At 47.0% G+C, this 27011-nt stretch overlaps 1 pseudogene; it reads left to right on the forward strand.

The window, feature by feature from the left end:
- Positions 1-2698: 2698 nt before the first annotated feature.
- LOC101645753 overlaps positions 2699-27011 on the forward strand; it is an 87959-nt pseudogene continuing 63646 nt past the window's right edge.

Raw genomic sequence — 27011 nt, forward strand, 5'->3', positions numbered from 1 at the left:
AGTTGTATGAGCCCCTAATAAAATGTTAAAAAATAAAAATAAAAATATGGCTTTAAAGTAAAAAAAAAAAAAATGGAAAGGATGCCATGCCGTGGGGAGTGTCCTTGTTCCCTTTGGAAGCTGCTTTGCACTGCCAGCCAGCATAGTGAGGCCGGAACACTCACGGGGTGCAGAGAGTCTGCACTGTGCATTCTGATGATTCTTTTCCAGGAGCAAATGCTTTCGTTCTGGATTAGACTGAGGCCAGGGGTGATGGTCTCGTGCGCCTTTCCAGATGAGAAGCAGCCAATGGACCCAGGCACGTCTCCAGGTGCTGCTGAGAGGAAGGTGAACCCAGTGCTCTGGCTGAGTTGGCACGTGTTCCCTGGTGGCTTTACAGATTCAGCATCCTGACTCCCACTGTGAAGATCCTCATAACTCGAGCTAAACTGTCGGAGCAGCCAGCGGGTCCCATTGAGCAAATGGAGGTGTGAACCTTATACATGTAGGGTCTCTAAAAGGTTTTTACTTGACAAATTCAGGATACACAGTCTTGGAGGGAAAACTCAGAGGATTACATCCTGAATGTACATGGTCGGGAATGAGCCCACCCTCTTTTTCCCCCCTCCTCCCTCTTGCAGGATGTTATCATTCCCTTCTTGCAAGCTAACACTCACCTACTCTAGCTTATTGCTTCCCTTCCCTTCCCCTCCCTCCCTGGGAAACGTCAACATCTCTTTCACTTTCTTTTAGTATGAAAACATTTTCTTATTTTTTTAATAACTGGTCTCATACAATATTTATCCATTCGTAATTAATTGACTCACTTCACTCAGCATTGTGTACTCCAAATCCATCCATGCCGTGAAGTGTTTCACAGTTTCATTGTTACTCTGTAACTCTTCCAAGTATTTCATTGTGCGCGCATGCACCAACGCTTGTCTACCCATTCTCCCACTGGCAGACATTTAGGTCGCTTCCACCTCGTTGTCTTGTGAACAGTGCTGCAGTGAACTTGGGCGTGCAAGGATCTGTTCAGGGTGTTTGCAAGGCTTTGCATCTGGTCAGAAGCTGACAGCCTCACCTTTCTCCTGTGGAGTTGCTGCTGGGTTTGAACCCCCAATTGTTTGGTTAGCAGCCCAATGCTTGACCCATTGCACCACCAGGTGTTCCCGAATCAGCAACCCCTATTATTCGTTGGATTCATTGTAGAACTTCACTGGAACTGGCGATACTTGTTTTGCACTGGGGTTGATTGATGCAGTGTAATGGCAGGCAAGTATTACATGGCCTCTTCCCTTGTTCCAACTTTTGGAATTGCTGACATGATCCTGCCCATGTGAGCTAGAAATTAGCACCACAGCTAGATGATAAGGAAAGCAAAGGAAGGTGATGAGATAGAGCTCTCTAGTCTCAGAGCAATAACTGCGTGGATTGAGCCGAATGCCTCTGACTCATGACTCCCAGCAGAACGTGGGAACTACAATTGCTGAAGCTGGAGAACGAGAAGGCTGAGTGCCTCCACTCAGGGTAATGTGCAGGTGGTCATCACACACCTTTCCCCAGGGCTTCCTTCCTTTGTGGGATTGCCGGCATCTGCTACGTCATTATCAACATACCCATAGGTATCAACTTCTTCTACTGGTTGGTTGCCGTCCGGTCAACTTGTGCCATTCCCTAGTATGTAGAGTGGACTCGCTCTGTGGGGTGTGTGAGGTGTGGTCTTTCAGAAACAGATCGCCAGGCTTGCCCTCTGAGGCACCTCATGACAGTTTCCTACCACCAGCCTTCAGGCTAGTTAGCCACGTGCTTATGTTTCCATGCTACCCAGAGGAACTCATTTAAAAGATAATGGTGTATCACGTTTATAAATTGAAAACCAGTACACACAGACCTCATTTTAATGGTTTTTGCTGAGTTTCCCCGATACTCTGGTTTTTTGTTTTTAAACAAATGGAAGGTATGGGTCAGCCCTGCATCCAGCAGGTCCATTTTCCTTACAGTGTGTGCTCACTCTGTGTTTTCCCAGCAGCAAGAAGGACCTTGGTTTTTCTTGTGTGCAGTATTTCTGACTTTTTCAGAATGCTATTGTGCACTTCGGAGAGTACACTGTCGCCTGACTATAACGTTCACGTGCCTTGCTCCCCAGTCCTCAGAAAACCCCACCACCGGACCTTGCACTGCCATCTGCTGGTTGGGCTCAGCATCCCCGCCAGGGCTCCAGACTGTGAACCCTTCAGTTAGTCGCCTGTGCTTGTCCCACAACTCCACCACAGCTCCTTTTCCTGTGCACTTGGAAACTGAGAAAGGGAGTGGGATTCCATTACTTGGTTTGAGGATATTTGTTTTTTCACGGCGGTCTGGGGCCAGACCTGCACTATGGCTGAGAGATGCCCATATTAGCCCCACCTGGCTCTTAAAAAAAAAAAGTCACAAACACAGAGAATGTCATTGTAGCCACATTTGAGTTCGTCCCCAGGCCTTGAGCTGGAGCCCAGTCTTCTCAGTCATAACAGGAAGGGGTTCAAGTGTTGGAGAGACCTGCCAGTGGGAAGCGTGGACTGAAATCAGAAGACTCTAGGAGCAGTGATAGTGAAATCTTCCTCTCACTCATGCCTTGATCAAAAATGAGTACACAAAGCTGGACTAAGAGGGCTAGGTATTTCCAACAAAAGGGCGAGTTTATTTTCCTGTGAGAGTCACGGTGTTCCTCTGGGTAATGCGTGGGCCCGAGACCGCGCTGTGTCTCAGGAACTCGTGCTGCCTGCAGGAACAGAACGCTGTGACTGACAGCATCTTCGTGCCCAACCCAGAGGGAATCAGGCCTGCCCAGCTTGCCCTGCTGAAAGGGTAAGGTCACAGCTGTGATGGTGGCCACAAGGTCAGGTCAAGGCCAGTGCTGCTTGCTGTTGCTGCTGGCCCCAATCATGGCAGCCCCATGTACTAGAACTGCCCGTGGGGGGTTTCTAGGCTCAACTTGCTATGAGCTGGAATCGAGTGGGCTGGAAGCAGTGAGTGAATGAGTGAGTAACTGCGTGGTTTAGTGGGCTGGTTGTGCTTTGGGCTGCCCACTGCAAAGGCAGTAGTTTGAGTCCACTAGCCACTCCGTGAGAGAAAGATGAGGCTGTGTGCTCCCATAAAGATTTACAGCCTTGGAAACCCTAAATAAGGCTGCAATGAGTCAGAACCGACCAGATGTCAGTGGGGTTTGGTTAACCCTATGGAGGCAGATCCCCGCGTCTTTCTCCATCAGAACCACTCGGTGGGTTCAGGCAGCCCTCTCTCAGTTGACAGCTGAGTGCTGAACCTCTGTGCCACTAGCGCTCCCTTTCTCTTCCCTACTACGCTTGGAAGCTTGAGTGAAGCACACAGTTATTTAAGGATTTTTTTGGTGTAAATGCTGGAAGCTCAGGCTTTTCCCCCTTCCCTCCCCCGGAAGCAAATTGGAAATGGCAGCGGGGGTGTCCTTCCTCCACCCAGACTCTGCAGAGCTTGCATGAGATTGCGTGAGTTGTCTGACGTCTTCATTCTGGGGACCTTGTGGGTAAGCATTAAACAGGAAAATAAAGTTAAAGGGCTGGGAAAGATCAAAGCCACCTCGTACGATGAGAGAATCTGTGCGCCGTCTTTGTGAGTGCGTTCACCTAGTTGACAGGATAAATGATACTGCTAATAAAAGAGCTAGAAATAAAAGTGAAAAGACACGAAAAGAAGCAGGTGCTGGGATTTGGGCAAGACTGACAGAATCAAGGCCAAACGCAGTCGGAAAAGCCATGCGCAGGGAAGGGGTCGGTACGTGGCTTCCCCACAGCTTTTTAGAAACATGCTGCGTTTCAGGCTTGCAAGTGCTCGTTGTCAAAACTCACTGTGTCCTACGTCCTTCTCCTGCCGGCAGTGGCTGAGCCTCTTCCTTGGTGAGGGCACTTGGCAGATACACCCGACCTGCTCCGTGCCCTTCGGGCTGTTTTGCTCCAGATGTGCAAATACAGGTGTGAATCAGTAACACTGGCCAGTAGTCACCTGGCCTTCACAGTGTGAGGGAACACTTTTCAAAGTGCATATTAATGCTATTGGCTGTGTGTCTCAGTGAGCCTCAATGAGATGGATTGATGCACAGAGAACAAAAGATCATTGTGAAGGAGGGGGAGTGGAGACCCAAAGCCTATCTGTCGGCAACTGGACATCTCCTTACAGAAGGGTCACAGGGAGGAGACGAGCCAGTCAGGGTGCAGTGTGGCAATGATGAAACATACAATTTTCCTCGACTTCTTTTTTGCTTTCCCCCCTCCCCCACTATCATCCCAATTCTACCTTACAAATCCGGGTAGACCAGAGTATGTACACTGGTACAGATAAGAGCTGGAAACACAAGGAATCCAGAACAGATGAACCCCTCTGGACCTGTAATGAGATTAGCTATACCAGGAGGGAAAGGGGAAGGTGGGGGACAAAGGGGGACAATGATCTACATATAAACCCCCTCCCTGGAGGATGGACAACAGAAATGTGGGTGAAGGGAGACATCGGACACAGTGTAAGACATGACAAAATAATAATTTATAAATTATCAAGTGTTCATGAGGGAGGGAGGGAGGGAGGGGAGAATGAGTTGATACCAAGGGCTCAAATAGAAAGCAAGTGTTTTGAGAATGATGATGGCAACAAAAATACAAATGTGCTTGATACAATGGATGTATGGATGGATTGTGATTAGAGTTATATGAGCCCCCAATAAATGATTTAAAGAAAGAAAGAAAAGAGATGGTTTGATAGCAGTGGTTGCAATCATGGTTCAAAAGCAGCAAGAGCTGTAAGGATGGGGCAGGCTGGGACAGAATTCTGTTGTGGGCGGGGTTGCTATGAGCCAGAACTGACGTGATCACATGTAACAGCTACAGCAAGTAGTAGGGGCTCTTCTTGTTGTCACTGTAGCATGGATGAGGGAAAGGAGGGGCTAGGTAAGCAACCGAGGTCATACAGTTTATAGAGCAAGCATGAGACTCTAGCAAATGGAGGCCAAGGAATAGGTGGCCTCTGGAAGCTGGGCAAGTCAGGAAACGGATCTCCCTCTGAGCCTGCAGAAAGAACGCGGCTCTGCAGCCATCAGAGCTCGTCTGGGAAGCAGGTTCCTTGCGCAGCGTTGCTGTAAAGCACTGTCAGCTGTGTGGGACAACAATGAAGCGTAACTGAGTCAGCACATACGCTCTCAGGCCTGCTCTGTAGGTGTCTGTTGCTGTTCCTGTCCGTATAGCTGTGTGAATAAAACCCGCTGCCATCGATCGAGTGGAGTCTGGCTCATAGCACCCTCCAGGTCAGAGTGGAACTACCCCACCAGGTTTTCAAGACTAACTCTTGACCCAAGCAGACCACCTCATCTTTCTCTTGCAGAGTGCTGGTGGGTTGGAACCACTGACCTGTGCTTGGCAGTCCAAGGCTTAATTAACACATTGTGTTACCATTAAACATGCTGCTTTCTTATGCACAGTAGAGGTACAGAAATAAGCCTAGAGAGAAACAGAGATGGTAATGCTTTGGCAGTTGGTTTTTTTTAAACCCAGAAATCAGGTTGGGAGTGACATTTGGAGGGACATTTGCCTTATTCATAAAGCTTCCATTTCCCCTTTCTCTTTTTTATATCTAGCAAAGAATACATTTACAGTGCCTTATGTTACGGCACAATGAGAAGGAGAGTAGTTTCAAATGTTACGTGCATTTATCAATTTGATTCCCACATGATGCCACCTTAGTAAGCGATCTTGATTTTGGAGTGTCTGAAAGCCCTTTCACTCGGGCCACATCCATGTGACTGTTTCATGTCTGCCTGTTCAAGTGGAAGGGGATGAGTCAAAGACCCGGACGGAGCTTGTTAGATGCTGGGCACTGCCCTCCACTTGGAAGGCCTTTTGTCAAGCCACTTGGGCGCCTGCCATGGTCTGCCGCAGAGGGGCTCTCACCAATGGAAGGGGGACCACTTTGCCCACCCCACCTTCATCCCCATCCCTACCTCCCACTCGTGGCAATTGCTGTTTTGGGAAGAAGTCACTCTTTCGAATCTTTAATTTTAGTTCGAGGTCTGAATACAGGAGGCTGAGCATTCCATTGCTGGCTCCTGGCATAGGATAGGCACTTCGTTCTGAAGCTGGGGCACGGGGACTTCTTGGACCCCTGAGCATCCCCGTGAAGTCCCCAGAAGGAGACCGAGTGGCTGTCATTCCTTCTGTTGTTCCATCCTTCCTCTACCACCGTCACTGCCCATCAGGGAGAAGGAAGGTTCACTCCCCAGTCAGGTGCTGAGGGTGTCCAGAGCCGTCCCTGCAGCTGCTGATGTGGAAGCTGGAGTTGGAAGAGAGGAACCAGCAAGGGCAGGACTGGGGTGGCTGGGTGGGTGGGACATCCTTGGAGTGGTAGGAGGACTGCTCTGTCTACTTCACCTGTGCAGATGTGGCTGGGCCTTGAGCTCTTCTTTTTTTTCCAGGTTTAATTAGATTTGTTTCCATCTCCTTCAATTCTCTCAGAAGCAGGACTGAACACATGCTTACCTTGGGAGTAGCCCTGGTGGTACAGTTCTTCAAACTCATCTGCTAACTGAAAGGCCAGTGGTTCAAAGCCACCACTTGCTTCAGGGAAGAAGGATGATATGATCTGCTCCCACAAGGAATAAAGTCTTGGAGACCTTGTGGGACCATTCTGCTCTCCTGCAGGGATGCTAGGAGTGGGAGTGAACTTGATGGCAGCGGGGTTAGTTGTTTTTTGGAACCTGCATGGCCGTTGGCTTTGTGGTGGGTATTGGGTGTAGTGATGATAAGGGCCTTTTCTGGGTTGAAGTTTTTTTCCCCCTAGAAAGATGCCTTGAAATCCACTAGGCTCAGTCCTTACTTTCCTGGAGATCACAGGTAGAATGAGAACCCTCCTTAATTAGCCAGCCTGGATGTGACCAGCCTTCCCCAAGCTGTAGACAGCTGTCAGCCTGCCACCAGCTTTTCCCTGGTCATTGTCATTGCTCATGATTACAGCTTTTCACCCAAGGGCCCTCCTTTAGGGGGAAAAGTCATGCAGTGAGCCTCTCCACTGCATTCTGTTTACCACACACGCTCCTGTTCTCCCTCGCCTTGCCCTCGTGTCGTCTGTCCTCGAGGACTCAGTCTGAGTCTGCTAATCATCGCCTCCAGACAGGCCAGCCTGCACCTGTGGGGTTATTTCCTGGTTATTGTCTGTGACTTCAGTTCAGGAAAGACAGTTCTTGGCCTGGGCAGCGAGCTAATTATCACTTGAGAACATGCCTGGGCTGCTTACGGGGCTCATTTTAGAGAGCTGCTCGGCTTGTCAGCTGTGACGCTGGTGCACCGAAAAGAACACAAAAAGACACCCATTACGGATCTGGGAGTTGGGAGCCAGCTCCGCTGACTGGATGGAGCGGAGTTTCAAGCAGGTGCTTTTCCTTTTGAGGAGCTGGACAAGCCGGGCTGCGCAGCACCGCAGTTCTGACCAGACGTAGATGGGTCAGAAGCCAATCCAAGGCCCCACCGTCAACAGGATGGTCTGAGCAGAAGGGGGAGGCCCTTCAAAGGCAGAGCTGTGATTTCTCGGAGGAGAATTACTGTCCAGGGGAGTCTGAGAGTACTGCTAATAAGCTCCACTTCCTACATGCCTGGGTTCATTCCAAATGAAACCTTTCAGCCGGTCTCTGCCATGCGTGGATGGTTGCCAGCAAGCTCTCTCAGTAATACACTCATGTTAGTCTCCTCGGGGGACCTTTAAGAAAAGTCCAGTCAAAACCAGGGCTCCCCAGGGGATCTGCTGGGCCAGTTACAGTCGGGGAAGAGAGGCCAGCTCAGAAGGGATGGCAACTTTTTTTTTTTTAATTCTAACGAGGTCATTTTGATAGATTTTCCCCATGGACACAGGATGATCATGGGGGCTTATTATGAAAAAGTTTTAAGAAAATTTCCTCGGTGAGGAAAATTGCACCAAGCAAGTTTTTCCTCTCCAGACATCATTCTTAGAGGGTAACAGTGGCTGGCTTGTGGGAATTTTGTTGGGGAACTATACCCCACCTACCTTATCATCTGATCTCGTCCCTTCAGACTTCAGAATGTTGAAAAGGAACATGATTTTGATTCCCTGAAGGATTGACAGGTGTGAAAATCAAAGCCTTCTCCGGGGACAGGTTAGGAGCAGGAAACAGCCCCCCCCCCCTCAAAGGGCAGAGACCTACATGGAGGCTCTGGAGAAATAGTAGCTTCACATTTTGATGTTTTCAATAATGTTTTCCATGAACCTATAGCAATACTTTCTGACTTGCCATCATACACAGGTTAAAACTCAAACTCAAACTGGTAGTTCTTCAAAGCACTGCTGGGAAAGGCTTCTGGCTTGGACACCTTGCCCGATGTGAGTGCTGGAAACGTTCCTTTCTCTGGCTCCTCTGTTTCTTCCGCAGAATGGGAGGGCTGGCCAGGGGCCACGAGTCCTGTGTGGTCTGGGACCCTTCTTGTTCTGGGAAAACAGAAGCTGTTGTGCACTCACACAACGCTGAGAAACCTCACAATGTACGCGCGTGAGTATATGTATATACATAAACATATCTCTGCTTGTAGTTGGTAAATAAGACAAAACAGAGTTTGACGATTGGGGTGTCCAGCAATAGAGAAGCATGGTGAAATTCGCCAAATCCTGAATATTTATCCTCCTCTTCTTGAATAGTTACTGAGACTGTAACTAAGAGGCATGCTTAAATATAAAATCACTGAAAACTGTTCATGTGTTCAACACCGTTTTCAGGTGCTGACTGTATCTGTCCATTTGGTTCTGTTTCCCCCAGTCCCACTTCATTTGGGGCTGGGGGAGTGAGTGCATGTGGAAGGGACAGGGGTGTGTGCAGCATGGTTGGTTTGCGGGTACCTGCGTGTGTGCAACAGTGAACCTGGTGTGTACTGGGTGCTCAGTTGTGCTTTTCACTTGGGATTGCAGGCGTTAGCAAAGTGACTTCCAGTGTGGGGCGGATCTGTGAAGTAGGAAGGAGTGTGCCTGATCACTGGCTGATTGAAAGGAACAACCTTCACTGCTACTTGGCAGAGGCCATTTGGAGAGGAATTGATAGCAGCACAGGAGCCATCCTTGTACCATCTTCGGGACACAGCCACAAAGGCCCTCGGATTCAGAGTCTGGTTATCTTCAGGTGAGGCAGCAAGGAGAGCCTGCTATTGCAGACTAAAGAGAAAGAAAGTACAGTGAAAGCGGGAGCTGGGGGAAGGGTAGGGAGGCTGGGAGGGCAGGGTTCAGGAAGCAAGTTCAGATGAAATGCAGTGTGGTCAGTACTGTGCCCCGGAAGGGCTTTGTTTCCTAGCAGGCTCTCTACATAGGCCCAGGGCTCAGGAGCTGGGCGGGAGGCCTAGCTGCTCATGTCCGTGAGCATCCATTGAGGGAACATAAACCTGGGGCCCTCCCAACAGTGGTCTTACACCCCTTTCAGGGTGTCCTGTTAAATCAGAAGGTGGGGACATCTCTCTGGATTCTACCACCATGTCTGTCTTACTTACCAGAGCAGGGCAACCCTTCAATTTTCTCGGTCCTTGTTTTTCTCCTGTTGGGTCACCTGACTCTGATCCTGGGAGACAGTGCTATGCCAATGCCATGGTGTCTAAAGAGGGAAAACTGCTCCTGGACAAGCCTGTGGGCAGACTCGCGTCTCTGTACGTCTTGCATTGCAGATACACGTCTCAGCTTCTGGATGCGGATGGAATGGAATTGTGCTGCCAATCCGCTGGGCACAATCTAGTGCTCCATCTGACTTCACAAAGCTGAGACCATTATCTTTCTGGTCCAGGCTTCCAATAATGGCTGTACACGGATGTCTGTGACTGCATGGCACTGGGGGAGAGAAACTTTTCAGCAGATTTTATTAAAAGGCTTTTAATCCATGAAAGCTTAACCAGCTAAAATGGGCTGAAAGCACCATCACTGCTTTCCGGAGGATACACGTGGCTGCTTTATCTAATAACCACCATTTGCTGTAATAAAGATTGGAGATCCAGGCTGATGAATCCAAATGTTTTGTTGTTGTTATTTTTAATCAGTTTCTACCACTAGCTCTAGATACTCATAACCTATTTTATTGCCTTTTCCTCCGTTGAGAACTGAAGGGGGAGATGCTCTATTACCTCCAGAGTCCCCACAGCACCTGAATTGAATTCCCTTTTCTGCCTCCCTGAGATATATTTTTTAGGAGACCCCAAGGGAATGGTAAGGGGGAGGGGTCGTGGGAAACAAAACCTTGACTCTGAGCCCCATTGTCTGTTCAGAGGAGTTGCCCCGAGGGAGGCTGGCTTGTCACATGAAGCGCTTTCCTATCATGTATCTCCAGGAAATGATATCAAGCAATTTCACTCCCACTTCTCTTTCCAAAAGGAACACTTTCATCTGACTCCTGAGTCTCTGGCCTGGGAGGAAGGAGATCATATAACAGTTCTTCCAAATAATGGCATATTAATAGGAATGGTAAAAATAGTAGCACACGATTATTGGGTATCTGAATGTATGGCAGGGGGCTGCAGATGTTTTCAGATCTGATTCACACATAAAATATAAACATTGTTATGCTATGAGCTGTCGAGTTGACGCTGACCCTTGGAGACGGCATGTACAACCCAACAGGCCCGAGGTGTCTTCCTGAACTTCGGCCTGTCTGAGCCACTGTTGGGGCTGTTGTGATGAACCAGCTCATCGAAGGTCTCCTTCATTTCTTCACACGTGATGTCTTTCTCCAACAATTAGTTCTGCGTAATCATGTGTCTCAAGCAGGCAAGACAAGGTCTTATCCTCTTGCGTCCAGGGAACATTCCTGTCACATTTCTTCTAGGGTAGGCCTTGTTGCTCTTTGGCCTATTCATTAAGGTCTAGTCATTAATCTTCACCAACACCATAATTGAGGGGCACCAGTTCTTCTATCTTTTTCTACTGCTTGGCTCATGAGATAACGGGAAGAAGCCATGGTTTCTATCGGGTTCACCTTTTCCATCAATGTGACCGCTCTGTTTTAGGATGTTAAAGAATACCTTTGTAGTTCTGTTAGACCAGAGTGACTAGAGAAACAAATTTATTTTTTGTTTTGACACTCATCTATGTATAAAAGAGAACTGTATATCAAGAAGTAATTATGCATCGATAAAACATCCCAGCCCAGTCCAGATTAAGTCCATAAGCTCGATTTTAGCCCATGAATTCAAATCCTCTTCAGACTCACGCAACACAGGCAATGGTGCCAAATGCATGAAGATCACAGGCTGGTGGGTGGAAAGTCCTGTGGATCCAATGGCAGTGGACGCATCTCCAGGGTTCTGGTTGCCAACAACCTGGCTCCATGGGGCTTGTCAATGAATTTGAAGCAGAGAGAGTATGTGGCTAGGCCTCCAATAAGCTATTTATCTCCCTTGAGCTTCCAAATGAGGTTATCAAGCTGCTAAACTCCACCCCTTCACTCTTAATACCCTCAAGTTGAGAGGAGACATCTAACTACCACAGTAGTAGACTTGCCCAAGGCAGTATATTACTGACTCCTGGGTTGTCGCTCCGTGGACCATGATTGTTCATCTAAGCAAAGTGAAATCCTTGACAACTTCAGCTTTTCTAAAACACTAATGAACTGGTCCTGTGGGTTTCTGAGACTCTACATCTTTAGCAGGTTTAGAAAGTCTCATCTTTCTCCTGCAGGTCATCTGGTGGCTTGAACTGCTGACCTTTAGTTTAGCAGCCCAATGCATAACCCACGTCACTACCAGGGCTCCCCAACGCATGGCATATTGTGAAAACATGATGCTTCTCTCACCCGGGGCCATTCTCAGAGCTAGGTGCTTCACGTACACTGACTTTTTAACCCTGTCAGTAACTAGTAATAATGCTCAAGAGACAGAGGCAGACTATTTGGTTATCAAACATTGCTTTTCCCCCTGGCCCCCCAGCACAGTGCCCACAGGCTGAGTTCCTGCCAGCAGAATCAATTTGCTCACTTCAGGCTTTATCCATATAAGTGGCTTACTCCTTTATAACCTGTTTCCTCATTTTGTAGCCATATGAAGAGGATCCAGGTATAGTCTCTAAGGCCCCAGGAGGTGGGAGAACTATGAGATGGAAGGCACCTGGGGCCCTGAGTGACTGCATGGGTCCACCTTAAGGAAATGAAAGTAGACACTCAGCCTATTAATCTCTGTGGCCCAGTCCTGGATAATGACTCTTCTGGATATTAAAAGAGAACAGTCACACAGGACAGAAATGGATTACCCAATTTACCAGTAGATGATGACTCATCAAATTGTCATCTGTCTTTTTTTTTTTTTTTTTCATTAAAGCTGCCAAATTAAGTGTTTGAGCCTTTGGTATGAAATATAAATGTAAGTAAAGTCGTGCTATAAAATTATAGAAACCTTTATTAAGCCAAAATATGGAACTGTAAAGCTCTTGTTTTGGACACAACTTTCATCTAGTTTTATATGTGTTCGGAAGTAGTATTTTCATCTCTCTAACCGTTCCCCAGAGTTCTGTCCTCTCTCCCTTGTCCCACATCAAAGGGCAGTGTGGTGTCCTGGAGGGGCTGAGATTGTGCTCTTTTTCAGTATTCATGGGGTACAAAGAGAAATTGGAACCAGCAAGATCTAGGTTGTCAGGTGGACAGGGTCACGTTTCCCAACACAGTTTTCAAAGGACAGCCCTGTGCTCCTCAAAGAATGATCCGGCGCATTGATGTGATGAACAGAATCTCTCACCACAACATTCCTGGTCTTCTTATCAAGGTAGTTTTCAGTTTTATTTTTATTTTTTTTTTAATTTAATTTTATTTTTTTTAAACATTTTATTAGGGGTTCATACAACTGTTATCCCAATCCATACACACATCAATTGTGTAAAGCGTATTTGTATATCATTTCTCAAAACATTTTCTCTCCATTTAAACCCCCGACATTAGGTCCTCATTTTTCCCCTCCCTCCCCGCTCCCCCCTCCCACATGAGCCCTTGATAGTTTATAAATGGGTATTTTGTCATATCTTGCCCTGTCTTTATAATAAGCCCCTGTGATTTTTCTGTCTTTTCAAACAACCTATCAAGATTACCCCCATAAGAATCCCGAAAGACACCGTCTAGGCTTACCTCTCTGTCTTGAATTGAACGCTATGAAGCCACTGTTTGGATGGGATCTTTAGGAATGTGGTGTGGGAGGGCATTCACTAAAGGAGACTAAGACAAGCACGTTCCTGGGACATCTTGTGTACAGTTTGTCACCGATCAGAGTCATGTTTAAATGTGTTTTGTTAGCATAAGCCCGCGCATGTGTGACCCTGAACCCGAGTAGCAATGCTCTTTGACTTTGGTGCCTACAGTTGGTATTTAGGGATGAGAATGAACCAAGGAGAGAGATTTCCCTGTAATTTCCAGGATACAGCCGACCATGAAGCACAGGCGAGGATTCTGAGGTTCAGGGCGCCAGGGCCAGCCCTCCACACAGCAAAGTGTCCATGTGATACCGTTTGGGTCCCCCAAGAAGTATATGTCCCAAAGGGTTAAACATGCCACGGATTAATTGGGGGAAGTGCCTGAAAAGAATAAAGGGAAGTGTTAGGGGTTGGGTAGTGCCCCCCCCCCCCCACACACACATGAACTGTTGACATTGAATAAGCCCCAGTACCTGAGAATGTGACCTTATCTGGAAAGAGACTCTTTGCATTCGTAATGAGCTCTGACATCCTGGCATGCCTTGCATGGGCCTTGATCCAGTCGCTTGGCACTGATTTCTGAAGAGCCTAGGCCAGGGATACACGTGGAGCGCTCCAGGAAGATGGAGGTGAATGGGGGGGAGGGGTTGGTCATGCTACCACAGGCAATACCTGGAGATCCTCAGAAGCTGGAAGAGGCAAGGAAAGACCCCGTCCCACCTGGAGCCTTCAGAGAAAGCAGGGCCCCACCGACACCTGGAGTTACGAGTTCATGCTTCCAGACTGAGGGGATTTTTCTGTTGTTTTCATCCGCCCAATTAATGGCAATCTAACCTTGATTGCCTGAGGAAACTCAAACCGAGAGGCAGGGGAGAAGCAGGGCACACCCTGGGGCTGCAGAGCCCCCTGAGAGCTGAGAACGAGGCAGGATGGGCTGGTGCTCTGGGGCTGCGGCTGCAGTGCCCTTTGAGGGCGGCCTGACCAGGCCTTGAGGGGCTCTGGGGAAGGTGCCTGCTAGGGCGGGTGAGGAAGGACGTGGCACAGGATAGAGGTCTCCTTACCGGGGGTGCTGTGATCCTCGCGGCTACACACTACTGACTTATTTTTTAAGCAAGGCTCTTTCCTTTTTCTTCCTTTTCACTCTGTATTATTTCCCCCTCTCTGCAAGAAGAGTGATCAGAAGGTCAGGGCACCGCATAATGTGTGCACAGAAAGTGCATGTTCCATTATGCAGGGAGGCCCCAGGCCACCCATCGAGGAGTCACTTATCAGAAAGGCCAAGTACTGTTCATGCCCATCTCTATAGCTTAGGATACTTTGCATTACTTATAACATAAATCCTTTTTCAGTCTGGCTTGAACAGGCGAGAGAAATTTGTTGGCTTACACAAATGGAAAAGGACAGCAGGAGGGTGGCCTTCAGAGTGCTGGGGTGGTGGCGCCAATGGTTTTTTTTATCACTAGACCAAGGACTGGAAGGTTGGTTCAAACCTACCCAGAAGAACCTTGGCAGAAAGAGCTGGTCATCTGCTCTTGGAAAGGCCACTACAGTTGAGAGCCCAGCAGAGCAGGCCTGCGCTGCACACGGGGCTGCAAGGGTCAGGATCGGAGTTGGTGGTTAGTTTGGTTCAGGGTGACCCATAGGCAAAGTTTGATCACAGCTCATTTTCTCTCTCTGCTTAGAGTTTCACTTAGCTGGCCCCCGGCCCCCGATTTTCTTCATGTCATAGTGATTGCACCTCCTTTGTGATAAACTCCTTAGGATAAAGACCAAATAGGAACAAATAACCAAGCCACCAGAATATACTAACCAGCTCCTAACCAGTGGTCGGGGTACCACACAGCAGTACCCTTCAACTCCCTCGCCACAGAAGAGCAGAGAGTGACATGCTAGAGAAAAGCACATGCACCGGTTTTCTGATTCCTGTGGGATTCCCTGTTCTATAAAGAAGGCTCCCTGGTGGTGGGATGGGTCAGGCATTGGGCTGCTAACCACAAGGTCAGTGGTTCAAACCCAACAGCTACTTTGCGGGAGAAGGATGGGGGGTGTCGGCTCTGGTAAAGATTTACAGTCTTGGAAACCCTCCCTACCCAGGGTTGCTGTGAGTCAGAGTTGACGTGATGGCCGTCGGTTTGGGTTTCCTATCAGTGTTAATATTAATTACATGGGCTTTTCAGCCAGCTTTTCATCTTTTCAATATGTTTATTATGGTTACTGAATTGTGGCAGGGGATTAATACCCGGATTATAATGAGAACAACTGAATTAGAAATTTCATCCACAGGGTAGGCCAATTATAAAACTCATTTAACACCCATTCCTGGGGTCTGTTAGGAGCGAAACACTTTGGCTTGTGGTGATAAGAAAAAAAACCATAGAGACTCATGCATATTTATGTTAAATCAGATATTAGAGTAAATGTCAGATCAATTTTACTCTTGTTGGCTTAACATACAATAAAACAAATGGCCCATAAAAAAGAAAGAAAAGGTTTTCCTTAACAAGAAAGGGTTTCATAATTATGCAAATATTCTGATAGCTAATAGGGTAGGCAATAAAATGAGTTTGATATAGTTTCTTGATTAAGAGTTTATGAGGCTTTTATAAGAATTTTGGTTAGTACCTGTGGTTAATATGTTCTATTACACCGTTCACCTGTTTGTTTGATAGCTCCCACTATATCAGTATTCACACTTGAAAATAAATAGAGTACAGTCACGTACCTACGCTGTGCTCCGTGAAACAGGACACTAAGTGATTCGGACACTGTCATTGTCATCTGGGGCTGCTATCACTGAAATGCCGGCAGAGGGTGGCTCTACCAACAGAGTTCTTCTCACAGCTTTGGAGGCTAGACCACCAGCTCCAGGGGATGGGTCTCCCCACTCTCTGTTGACCCTCGGGAAAGATCCTTGTCACCAGTCTGCCCCTGGCATGCACTACTTCCATCTCCTCTTTCTTGGTGATAGGAGGTCCCTCTCTGCTTGCTTCTACTTTTATTCCTTGGATAGTAAAGATTTCTGGACTTTATTAGAACCTATGGGACCACGAAGGTAGATGCAGCTGGACATTGCCTAAATGGGCATTACAAAGCACATGACTATATTGTGATGAAGTCTGAATGCCGGGACTTTTAAACCCCTGAGGCCTAGAAGTTAAAGATAATGGAATTATCTTTTCAATGATGTCTGGAGTGTTTCTTTCTTCTTTCTTTTTTGTTAGAGATGGCACTTAATTCCATGTTGAAGGCTTCCTGCCTCAGAAAGGCATAGCTGTTCATTATTCAAGGCTGCCCTGAAAGAATGACAATAATGCAAGCTTCCGCAACAGAGAACCCGCCATTCTAGTTGCTTAGCACGAGAGATGTTTATATCGCAATCAAATGAAGTGCACCCCACTGTAGGGGCCCAGGATCCTGCTGTCTTGTGGCTCTTCCCTCTTTTGTGGTTTGACATCCTGAGCTGCCTGGTTAGCCGATGGGGGTGTGTACCGGCAGAAGGCATGAGGTAGCCTTTCACGTTTCGTTGTAAGAATAGTAGCATATTCCCATACGCTCTACTCTCCATTTCCTTCCATTAATGTCTTATATAATCTTAGAGCAATTAGGAAAACTAATTGAGATTACCCTTGGTGCACTCGTACCGACCGTACACATTTATTTGGAGTTCACCAGCCTTTCCACTAGTGTCCTTTATGGGTTACAGCGTCCAATTCACATGATATTTAGTTGGCAGCACTCTAGTAGTGCACTGTAATTTTTTCTGGTCTTTTATGACCTTGATGCTTGCCTTACATGAGTACTGGTCAGTCATTTTACAAAAAGCCTTTGCTTTGGGGTCTGTCGGAAGTTTGTCATGATTTGATGGCAGAGATGCATTTGGGGGAAGGCTTTCTCAGTAAGTCCCATCATGATTCTGCCTCTTGCTTTCCCTCTGTCATTCAGTGTTCAAACTCCCTCTTCGATGATACAGTCCGGTGGGCTCATGTCTTTAACGATGCATAAAAGGATTGTTTTGGTGCTGCCTCAGGAAGGAACGGAAGTAACCACTTGTGTTTAATTAGCAGTCGTCAACAGATAAAGATTCCCTTATTTTCAGTGTTTGTTTGGGTGATTTGATTCTACATAGGTGAATACATGATGCAAGCTCTGAATGCTTACATGTCAGTTTGTTGACTGTGGAGTCCTAGTTAGCCCTTGTTATTTTCAACGTTCAGTGCCTTATAGTCAGTAAAGGAACAACAGACACATGGATTTATGGTGACCTTTCTTCTCTTCCATTTTCAAGATTCCGGTGGGAGGAGTGAAAGCTAACAGTTTCGTGGAATCAGAGAAAGGGGAAAAGAAGTCAAGGAAGTAGAACCCTGTCAGCTAATGTTCTGTCTTCTTGGGGATGACCGTTGCTTCTTGACTGTATTTTAGATGTAAAAAATCCCTTGTCAAAATGCCACAGGCAAAAGGTGGTAACGTATTAATCACTTAAATCTTCCCTCCTAAAGCTCCATTTACGGCACCAGTGGATTTCTGGGCTAACTATGAGCAGTCCCTGGTTTTCCCTCTGTCACAGCATGATGGATGATCCTGTGGTCCATAGGTGTTATTTGCATCTTACTCCCCAACAGAATCAGCCCAGTAGGGACAGAGTAGACAATATCTGATATTTTGCTTGGCCACTGAATAAAATAACCTCTTTACCTGGACAGTTCCGATGATTATTGATAGTACCTGAGTTCCCTCTCCATTTTTCATCGCTATTATCATCATGTTGGCTGTCATTCACCTCATAGAAGAAAATTTTGTATCTCAGCAAGATGGTGGATGTGGTTTGTAAGTCAAAGAGTAAATGAATTAATCTGAAAGCATGAGATTCTTCTCTTAACAAGATGGAAATTAAGATTTGGTAGGACAGACTTACAGGCCTTGCTTGTTTGAACATGCACGTCTGTGTTTGCTCTCTGTCATCGTGGAGAGGAAGGAGAGAAAAAGAGTGAGGCAGAGATAAACTCAAGGAAAGGACTGCGCCGTTTGGGGGTTGCTGCCCTTAGCTGCTCTCACGTAGGTTCTACCTCAGAGTGACCCATGTGCGGCAGAACACAGCACTGCCCAGCCCAGGACGACCTCTCGTTCATTGCCACGGCTGAGTTCCTTCTTGCAGCCACTCTGTCTTGCTGAGGCACTTCCTCTGCGCCGCTGACCCTTACTTTACCAAGTTTGGTGTCCTCCAGGGGCCGGTCCCTGCTGATGTCACACCCAAAGTACGGGAGGCAAAGTCTCGTGTCCTCCCAGCTCACGTCGTCCTCCCAGCTCAGGAGCGTTCTGTTGCATTTGTTCCAAGACAGATTGTGCCATTCGACGTGGTTAATTTACCCCAAGGAATCATAAGCTAGCCATTAGCCTTAATTTGATATTCAGTATTTGAATTCCATACTGTCACGCAGTGTTTCACTCCATCTACTTTACCCTTTCCCTAAAGCTAAGAATCTTAATTTTATTTGCTTACATTTCATTTTTATATTTTACTGGAAAGTTAGAACTCCCCCCACTTTTACCATGGACGCAGCGATACAGACGAAGAGTGAAGAGAACTCCTGGATGACTTGGAAGCAAAGATTAAGCCCCACACCAAGAAGAATCGGTGCCAAACATGCTGGACAATTGCTATCAACCCTGAGAAGGCTCCTTCCACCCCACAGAATGCAGGGGACCCTGGGAAGGGAGCCCTGCCAGGACAAATGTCCATGTCTCAGTTATCATCCTCTGCTGTGGGGCTGCCAGGCTATGAACCAACACTCTGAGTGTTTGTCCGAAACATGCACTTTCTCCACAGCTGTTTCAGTGTGATCCGCAGTCAGTCCACACCCTTGCTCACTCTCAGGGTGTCTAAAAGCCACAAGAAGTGTTTCAGAAAGTTGCATGGTCCTCTGCAGATGCAGTGGTGGGCCTCAGTCGCCTGCATTGTCTGTGGGGTTTGGGCTCAGAGCTCCTTCATAGGTGCCTCTTTGGCGTTTGTCCTGGCCCAAGCTGCAGGGTTCTTTCTTTCTTTCTAACGGTTCCATGGAGTCAAGTGATTACTAAGTCCATTCCTAGTAAACAGCGAGTGACTGCAGCTTCTGGAAGGTCTATCTCCCACAGACTGCTGGTAAAGTTCCCAGTTCCTTTCCCTCCGACAGCTGTGTCTGGAAATGAATGCATGGCCCTCAGGTTTCTGTTCTATTTATACACGTACTCTGAAATGCCCCCAGGCCTCCAGAGTGATCTGTTCATTTCAGGAGAGGACCCTGGCCACAAAAGAGGTGGGGACAGTCCTAATGCTTGGGTGGGTGAGCCTGAAAGGCAGCCTCACCTGCCGAGGTAGAACTGGAAACCCCTCTGCACTCTGAGCTTGTGTACCCACCTGGGGGTGGCAGTAGCTCTTAAACCAGGCATGGGTGTGGGCCCACCTTTTCCTGTGTTTATTCTCATGTGTAAATGTGCATGCATGTGGAAGAGTATGTGTGTGCAGACAAATCTATTCATGTGTTCGTGTCAAGGCCAGTCATGACAAATGCACTGGGACAGTGTTGGGCACAGTGGCATCGGCAGTTCCTTCTCAAATCTGCAACCTTGACCTGATGAGACATGGATTCTTCCCTCTGAGCTCTGTAGTCCTCGCATCATCCTTTGTGTCATTGCTCTCACTTCTCACTGCTCCGAGTATATGCTGTCGTGTAGCTGGTCATAGGCTTTTAAACTGAATTCCTTTACAAACAATAACAATACCAGAACAGTAGCAGCAGCAAGAACTTTGGCTTGGAAAAACGAAAAGGTCTATGACAATGAGCTGCCCATCTCCTGACCACCTATGGCCATTTAACTTTGATCTAATGGAACATAAAAATCTTTCATACTTCACTTCCTCTAGCCGTTTCTCAAGTGCTCAGTCATCATCACGTACAGCCCTTGGCCATGGGACTGAGCAAAGTGGACCCTGGCCAGCTTCATAGGCAGTTCCGCTGGGCAGAGTCTAGAGCATGTGCTCCATGAAGGAGCCTCCTGATTTATTTTTTCACACACATGACTTACTATGTCAGGAACTGAAGGGGAATAACATCATATTCACTGTCAAGAACAACATTTCAAATACCCTGAAGTGCAGTGCTGTCAGTGATAGGAACATACCCATCTGCTTGGAAGGAAGACCAGCTGGCGTCACTAACGTTCTGACTCTCCCACCAGCCCCTGAGGACAGAGATAAAGATACTAAGGAATTCCACTGACATTGGTCAACTGTGCAAACAAAATGCATTTTAAATGAATTGTGAATGGGATGTGAAAGTTGGAAATGAAGAAGGACCAGTAGCTGGGAAATAGGGCATGGGTGGTAGAAATGGGGTTGAAGATGACATGATAGAATTTTTAAGGACCAATGACTTAGTTGTTACGATATCTTTTTCAACAGCAGAAATGACAGCTATCATGTAGAACTTGCCAGATGACTCACAGGTATCAAACTGACCACAACTGTTGTAAGAGATGATGGAGAAGCTCAATATCATCAGCCAAAACAAGGCCAGGGACCCACTGAGGAACAGACCAGCTACTGCTTTTATGCAAGTTCAAGTTGATGTTGGAGAAAAAGAAGCCCACAAGAGCTAAAATACTTCCTTCAGTATGTACCTGAATTTGTAGACCATCTTACGAACAGGTTTGTTTTTCATGGTGCCCGGCTATCACTTGTGAATGAGGGGGAGGGGAGTGTGGAGACCCAAAGCACATCTGCAAGCAACTGGACATCCCCTTACAGAAGGGTTGTGGGGAGGAGATGAGCCAGTCAGGGTGCAGGGTAGCAACAATGAAACATACAACTTTCCTCTAGTTTTTAATGCTTCCTGCCCACCACTATCATGATCCCAATTCTATCTTACAAATCCAGCTAGCTCAGAGGATGTACACTGGTACAGATAAGAGCTGGAAACACAGAGAATCCAGGACAGATAAACCCCACAGGACCAATAATGAGTGTAGTGATACCAGGAGAGTGGAGGGAAGGTGGAGGGAAATGTGGAACTGATCACAAGGATCTACATATAACCCCCTACTTGGGGGATGGACAACAGAAAAGTGGGTGATGGGAGACATCGGACAGTGTAAGATATGACAAAACAATAATAATTTATAAATTATCAAGGGTTTGTCGGGGAGGGAGGGGAAAAATGAGGAGCTGATACCAAGGGCTCAAGTAGAAAGAAAATGTTTTGAGAATGATGATGGCAACAAGTGTACAAATGTGCTGATACGATGGATGTATGTATGGGTTGTGATAAGAGTTGTACGAGCCCCGGATAAAATAATTAAAAAAAAACAAACAGGTTTGATGCTTTGCACACCAACGGCATCAAGATCATCCTATAGTAAAGAAAACAAAAGTTGTTTTTTTTAAAGGTCTTGTTGTGAGGTGTTATCCAATCAATTCAACCCCGAGCGACCCTTTGTACAACAGCACAAAGCCCCACCCAGTCCTCACAACGGTTCTCATGCCTGAGCCCACGGTTGCAGCCACTGTGTCCGTCCGTCTTTGGGGCAGTTGAGTACATTGAAGAAGGAAGACTGTAGAAGAACGGATGCATTTGCATTGTGGTGCCCGAGAAGAACATTGACAGTACCGTGGACTATGCAAAAAACAAACCATTCTGTCTGGGAGGAAGTAGAGGCGGGCGTGGTGAAACTGTCTTCCCTACTTTGGTCATGTTAGAGAGAGACCAGCCCTTGGAGAAGGGCATCGTGCTTAAAATGATCGGGAAAAGGAAGAGACCAAAATGAAAATGAGAAGTGACCTTGAAACTCGCTCTTGAATATAAAGAAGGTAAAGTGACAGGCCGAAATGATGAGGTAAAAGAGCTGAACAGAACATTTCAAAGGGGAGCTTGAGAAGAACCAAGTATTATAATGAAACATGCAGAGATCTAGACCTAGAAATCCCAAAGGGAAAACCATGGTTGGCATTTCTCAAACTGAAAGAACTGGGGGGGAAATCTAAACCTTAGGTATTCTTTGGGAAAATAATGCAATGGAAATATTGCACAGTGCAAAGTGCATCAGAAGAAGATGGAAAAAACAGAGTCATGGGTTGCTGCTCAGTCGTTGTAGAATGTGATCAAGAACCAGTTATCCTGAAGGAAGAAGTCTAAGCGCCATCGAAGCGCTGGTGAAAAATACGGCTTCAAGAACTGACAGAATTCCAGTTGAAATGTGACAGCAATACTGGACGAACTTCATCATGCATGTCAAGAAATTTGGAAGACAGATACCTCGCCACTGACTGGAAGAGGTCTATATTTATGCCTATGTTGTGCCTAAGGAAACGTGACCCAGGAGGATGTGCAAATGATAGAGCATCATCATTGATAAAATTTTGCAGAGGATAATTAAAAAGTGATTGTAGCAATAATGGATCAGGAGCTGCCAGATATTAAAGGCTGATTCACAAGAGGGTGTAGTAGGAGAGAGATCATTGCTTAGGTCAGAAGGATCTTGGATAAAATCAGAGAATACTAGAAAGATGTTTACTTTTATTTTTTAATTGACTAAGCAAAGTGATTTGATTGATGGGTTATAACACACTACACTGTAAAGAGTAGGAATTCCAGAACTCTTCATTGTGCTTATGGAGAACCTGTACGTAGCTCAAGAACCAGTTGGTTGAGCATAACTGCTCGGGAAGAGTGTGCATCCAGCTAGTACATATTTCATCAGTCCACTGAACAAGTCACGGAGAAACTGGACAGCACAAGAAGAACATGGCGTCGGGACTGGAGGGAGGCGTGTTAACAACCTGTGACACACAACCGATACGACTGTGCTTGCCCGACGGAAGGCCTTGAAGCACTTGCTGTGGAAGATCACAGGTTACAGCCTTCGTACGGATTTTACTTCAACATCAAGCAAACAAAAGTCTTCACAACTGGGCTCATAGACAATATTATGGGAAGTGGTGAAAGGGTTGGAGCAGTCAGGCATTTCATTTTACTCGGATCTGCCGTCAGTGGCCATAGAAGCAGCAGTCAAATCGCATGACATAATGCTTGACAGACCTGCTTCCAGAGACCTAAAGTGTCAAAGAGCAAAGACACCTGTGAGAACCAGGGAGCTCCGCAGAGGCCAGGGGATGCCCACCGCTCGTGTGCATGTGGAAACTGGACAGCGAATCAACAAAAGCAAGACAAGAGGTGATGCACTCGAATCATGGCGCTGGTGGGGAATATTGGGTAGGCATCCCTCTAGAAGTATAGACAATGCTGCTTAGAAGGGAAGGATGGCAAGACTTCATTTCTCAAACTTTGGGCGTGGAGGGGTAATCCCTGGGGGGAAGGATATCATGCTTGATGAAGTAGAGGGTCAGTGAATCAGAGGAAGGCCCTCGTGGACGTGGATTGACGCAGTGGCTGCAACTGTGAGCTGGAACAGAACGGCACTTGTGGGCAGGACACGGCCCGTGGCGGTTCTGATGTACCCAGGGGGCCTAGAGGTGGAATCAACTGGGTGTCACCTAACAGCAACAATGAGGTGCATACACTTAACCTTCACGGTTTCCCCGGGGCTTTAACATTTTCCCATAGGTTGCTGGTTGTGTCCGTGATGGTCACATTACTGTGCCATTACTCTGCCACAGACATTTGCATGGGTTTGCTGGCTGCCTGGCTGTCTCCTACACATATTACTCTCCCGTCTATAGCCGGGTGGTGTCAGCGGTGTTTCTGTTTCCATTTTGGGGAGCTCTCCAGTCAGACACTTCACTTGGGTTCTGCCGTGTGGCCATGCCCCGGGCGAAGCCCTTCAAACTACACGCGCAGTGGCCCTCTTTGCTCAGGGTTGCCTTGCGTTTGCTTGCTTCTCCTGGAATGCTCTGCATAGTAGCCTGCTTGACTGTCAGCTCGTTGCCATTTCATCTCTTCCAACCCACAAGGGCCACTTGATCCCCTCCCCACAACAGCAACCCGTGCCATTGTATGTGGTGTTTGTTCAAAGGATTGATCTAAGTATGAATACTTACTTCCATCTATTCTGACCACACTTTTTTCTTTTAAACCCATATTATGGGAGGCACTTGCCAGGCAATTTTGGTCTCTGTATGCTTTTATGGAAAATACTGTCATTTATGTTGCTCATACCACGAAGGGGATCACCCCAACCAAATCCGATGCCGTCAGGAGGTGTCAGCTGGTCGACGTCCACACCCAGGCTGTGACACTGGACCACCGCCAGCGGGAAGGCTGTCTTAGAATATTTTTACCCAATCCAAACCTAATTATTTCTTTTGTTCAGTGTAATTTTTCAACTTCGGAAGTCTCTTTAAACTCATAATGGCCTGAAGATTCCCCAATGGTCCCTTACCCTTCACAAGTCTCTTTGTTCTTTTGAAAACGTCCTGAGAGCAGCTCAGTGAGCATTATTATCCCGTGCCTCTGATGATAAACTGCCTGAGAAGAAGTCTACCTTTTGTCCTTTGCTATCAGAATTTTATTTTTTGAGACAGAAAATATCAAGCCCCGCATAAGAAGATGAGGGTTCAAAAGACACATTATCTCCTCATAAATTCTAGATTTCAAAACTGGCATCTATTAGAGGAAATTGAAATAATTTTGCATAAAATTTGGAGTGTGCATTTGCTTCAGGGTTTCATTTCTCCAGCCCCCTCCTTTTGGGAGAGAGGCAAGGATCCAGTGTAGAAAGGAATCATTTAAAATCGTTCCTCTCTGCATCTCATTCTTCGTAAATGGATATTTCTAAGAATGGAACTTTAGGAGGAGATATTTATGCGGAGGCTATGTACGCTTCTCACAGAAGAGGGGGGAGGAGGAGGAAGGATGCATTGTGAATGACGTTATCAGATTTAGCAAATGAACTTGCGAGATCCCTAGTTAAATTTGAACTTTAGCTCAGTAGCACAGTGCAGGGAATTATTTAATATGGTTCTTCTAGCCCAGTGGTTCTCAACCTTCCTAATGCTGCGACCCTTTAATACAGTTCCTCATGTGGTGGTGACCCCCCAACCATAACATTATTTTAGTTGCTACATCATAACTGTGATTTTGCTACTGTTATGAATTGGGTGACCCCTGTGAAAGGGTCGTTCGACTTCCAAAGGGGTCACGACCCACAGGTTGAGAACCACTGTGCTAGCCATTGCCTTGGTTACTCCCCACCAAATGACCTATTTTGTAATGGGTCTGGATAACAAGGTACAGGGGTAGATACTGGATTATGTGATTGAACTTCAAGTGATTACTTATAGGGTTAATTGTGGTTGCCATCATGCTAGGTATAAAACAAGCCTCAGAAGCAGGAAGGGAGAATCTCATTACCAGCAAGAGAGGTGAAGGGCCAGGAGTGTAGCTTGTCCTTTGGACCCCAAGCCCTCCTGTACATCGGAGCCTCCTTGGTGGAGGAGACAGCTTTGGCACCATAGGATTGGCAGAGGAGCAGCTGCTGCCAAACCAGGAACTGGAGCACGAGACACAGCGGTGGCTTTCCAGACCACACAGTAAGTCAGCTGAGTGCTTGGGAGCAGGATTCTGCCTCACGGAGTGGGACTCCTCTGGGCACTTCATTGAGGGGGCTCTATTTCTGACCCACAGAGCTGGAGGTGAATGCCTTTGGGTGGAAGCTTACAAGAGGAGTGGCATGCCCTTTGGGCACTTATTGACACCCCCAAAAGATATTTGCTATATTGCTTAAGCAGGGTCCAGGGCAGGCTAAGAGGCTAAAGGTCAGAGAGAGCCCAGGAGCCCAGCAGGGAAGGGCTGTCCTGATGGAAAAACTGCATCCTGAGCATTTCTCACCCGAATGCTGAGACCTGCTAACTTCCTTGATAAACGTCTTAGCAGGGAGGTCCTTACTGTGAGGTACTCATCTGTGAGGCCGTGTGGCCCTTGGACTCAGTCATAGCACCCAGCCCCAGGAGTGGAGTGCTGTGGGGAGGGAAGGCTGGTGTCAGTCGGGTGAAAGGGCGGGGCGTGCCTGAGCGAGTCAACGATGGGCACCAGCTGCTACTGGGCTGCCTTTCCCTTGTGTGGCTGGGGAGCTTCAAGGCCGCCTCCGTGTCACGTCACCTTCCTTCTTTTTCATAACGCATAGTAAATGACATTTTAGTATAGGTATATTCCCACAACTCATTTCATTCTGCTGTATTTCTTCTAAAACGGTTCATAGGTTATCTGAAATTCAAATGTAACTGGGTGCTTCACCTGGCACCCTAGTGTCGAGGCGAGGAAGAAAACAAAGGAGAGAAGAATGGTTCTAGAGGCCTCACCTCTCTTGGGACTGACCGCAGAGTCCAGGAGGACGCTCGAGCTCTGTGGGAGTGACGACAGGAAGGGTTTCAGTGGGGAGGGCCAGAGATGACCACATCGCAGATGGTGATTGCCTCTTACTATCACATCACCCTTCCTGTGGTGCAAGTCGCTGGTTAAGAGATCCTTATGTGATGAATATGAGCCTCATAGTGACTGTCTCACCTGTTATGCCTGCTGATAGGAAGCAGTGTGGTGGAAAGAACACTAAATTCAGGCTCGGGACCTCTGGACTTCACTCTGGTCTTAGCCCTTGGGCAGCTCATGCCCAGAGTGTCCACTTTCCAAGGATTTGGGAATTGAATTATTGATGTGCTCAGTGACTGTCAGGGAGTACCCCTACTTACGTATATCATTTAAATATCCTAATTCCTTTTTATATTCTAAACTCCTAGGACTTTAAAGTTCTTGAAGATCAGCTACTAGATCTATCTAGTTTATAGCTGCTAGCAAGTATGCAACACATGGCACAATCTAATTTCAATAATTATTTGTTGAGGGCAT

Source organism: Echinops telfairi, unplaced genomic scaffold (genome assembly GCF_000313985.2).
Source record: "Echinops telfairi isolate 266 unplaced genomic scaffold, ASM31398v2 ScPeMD7_7412;HRSCAF=8450, whole genome shotgun sequence".
In the NCBI taxonomy this organism is placed as follows: domain Eukaryota; kingdom Metazoa; phylum Chordata; class Mammalia; order Afrosoricida; family Tenrecidae; genus Echinops; species Echinops telfairi.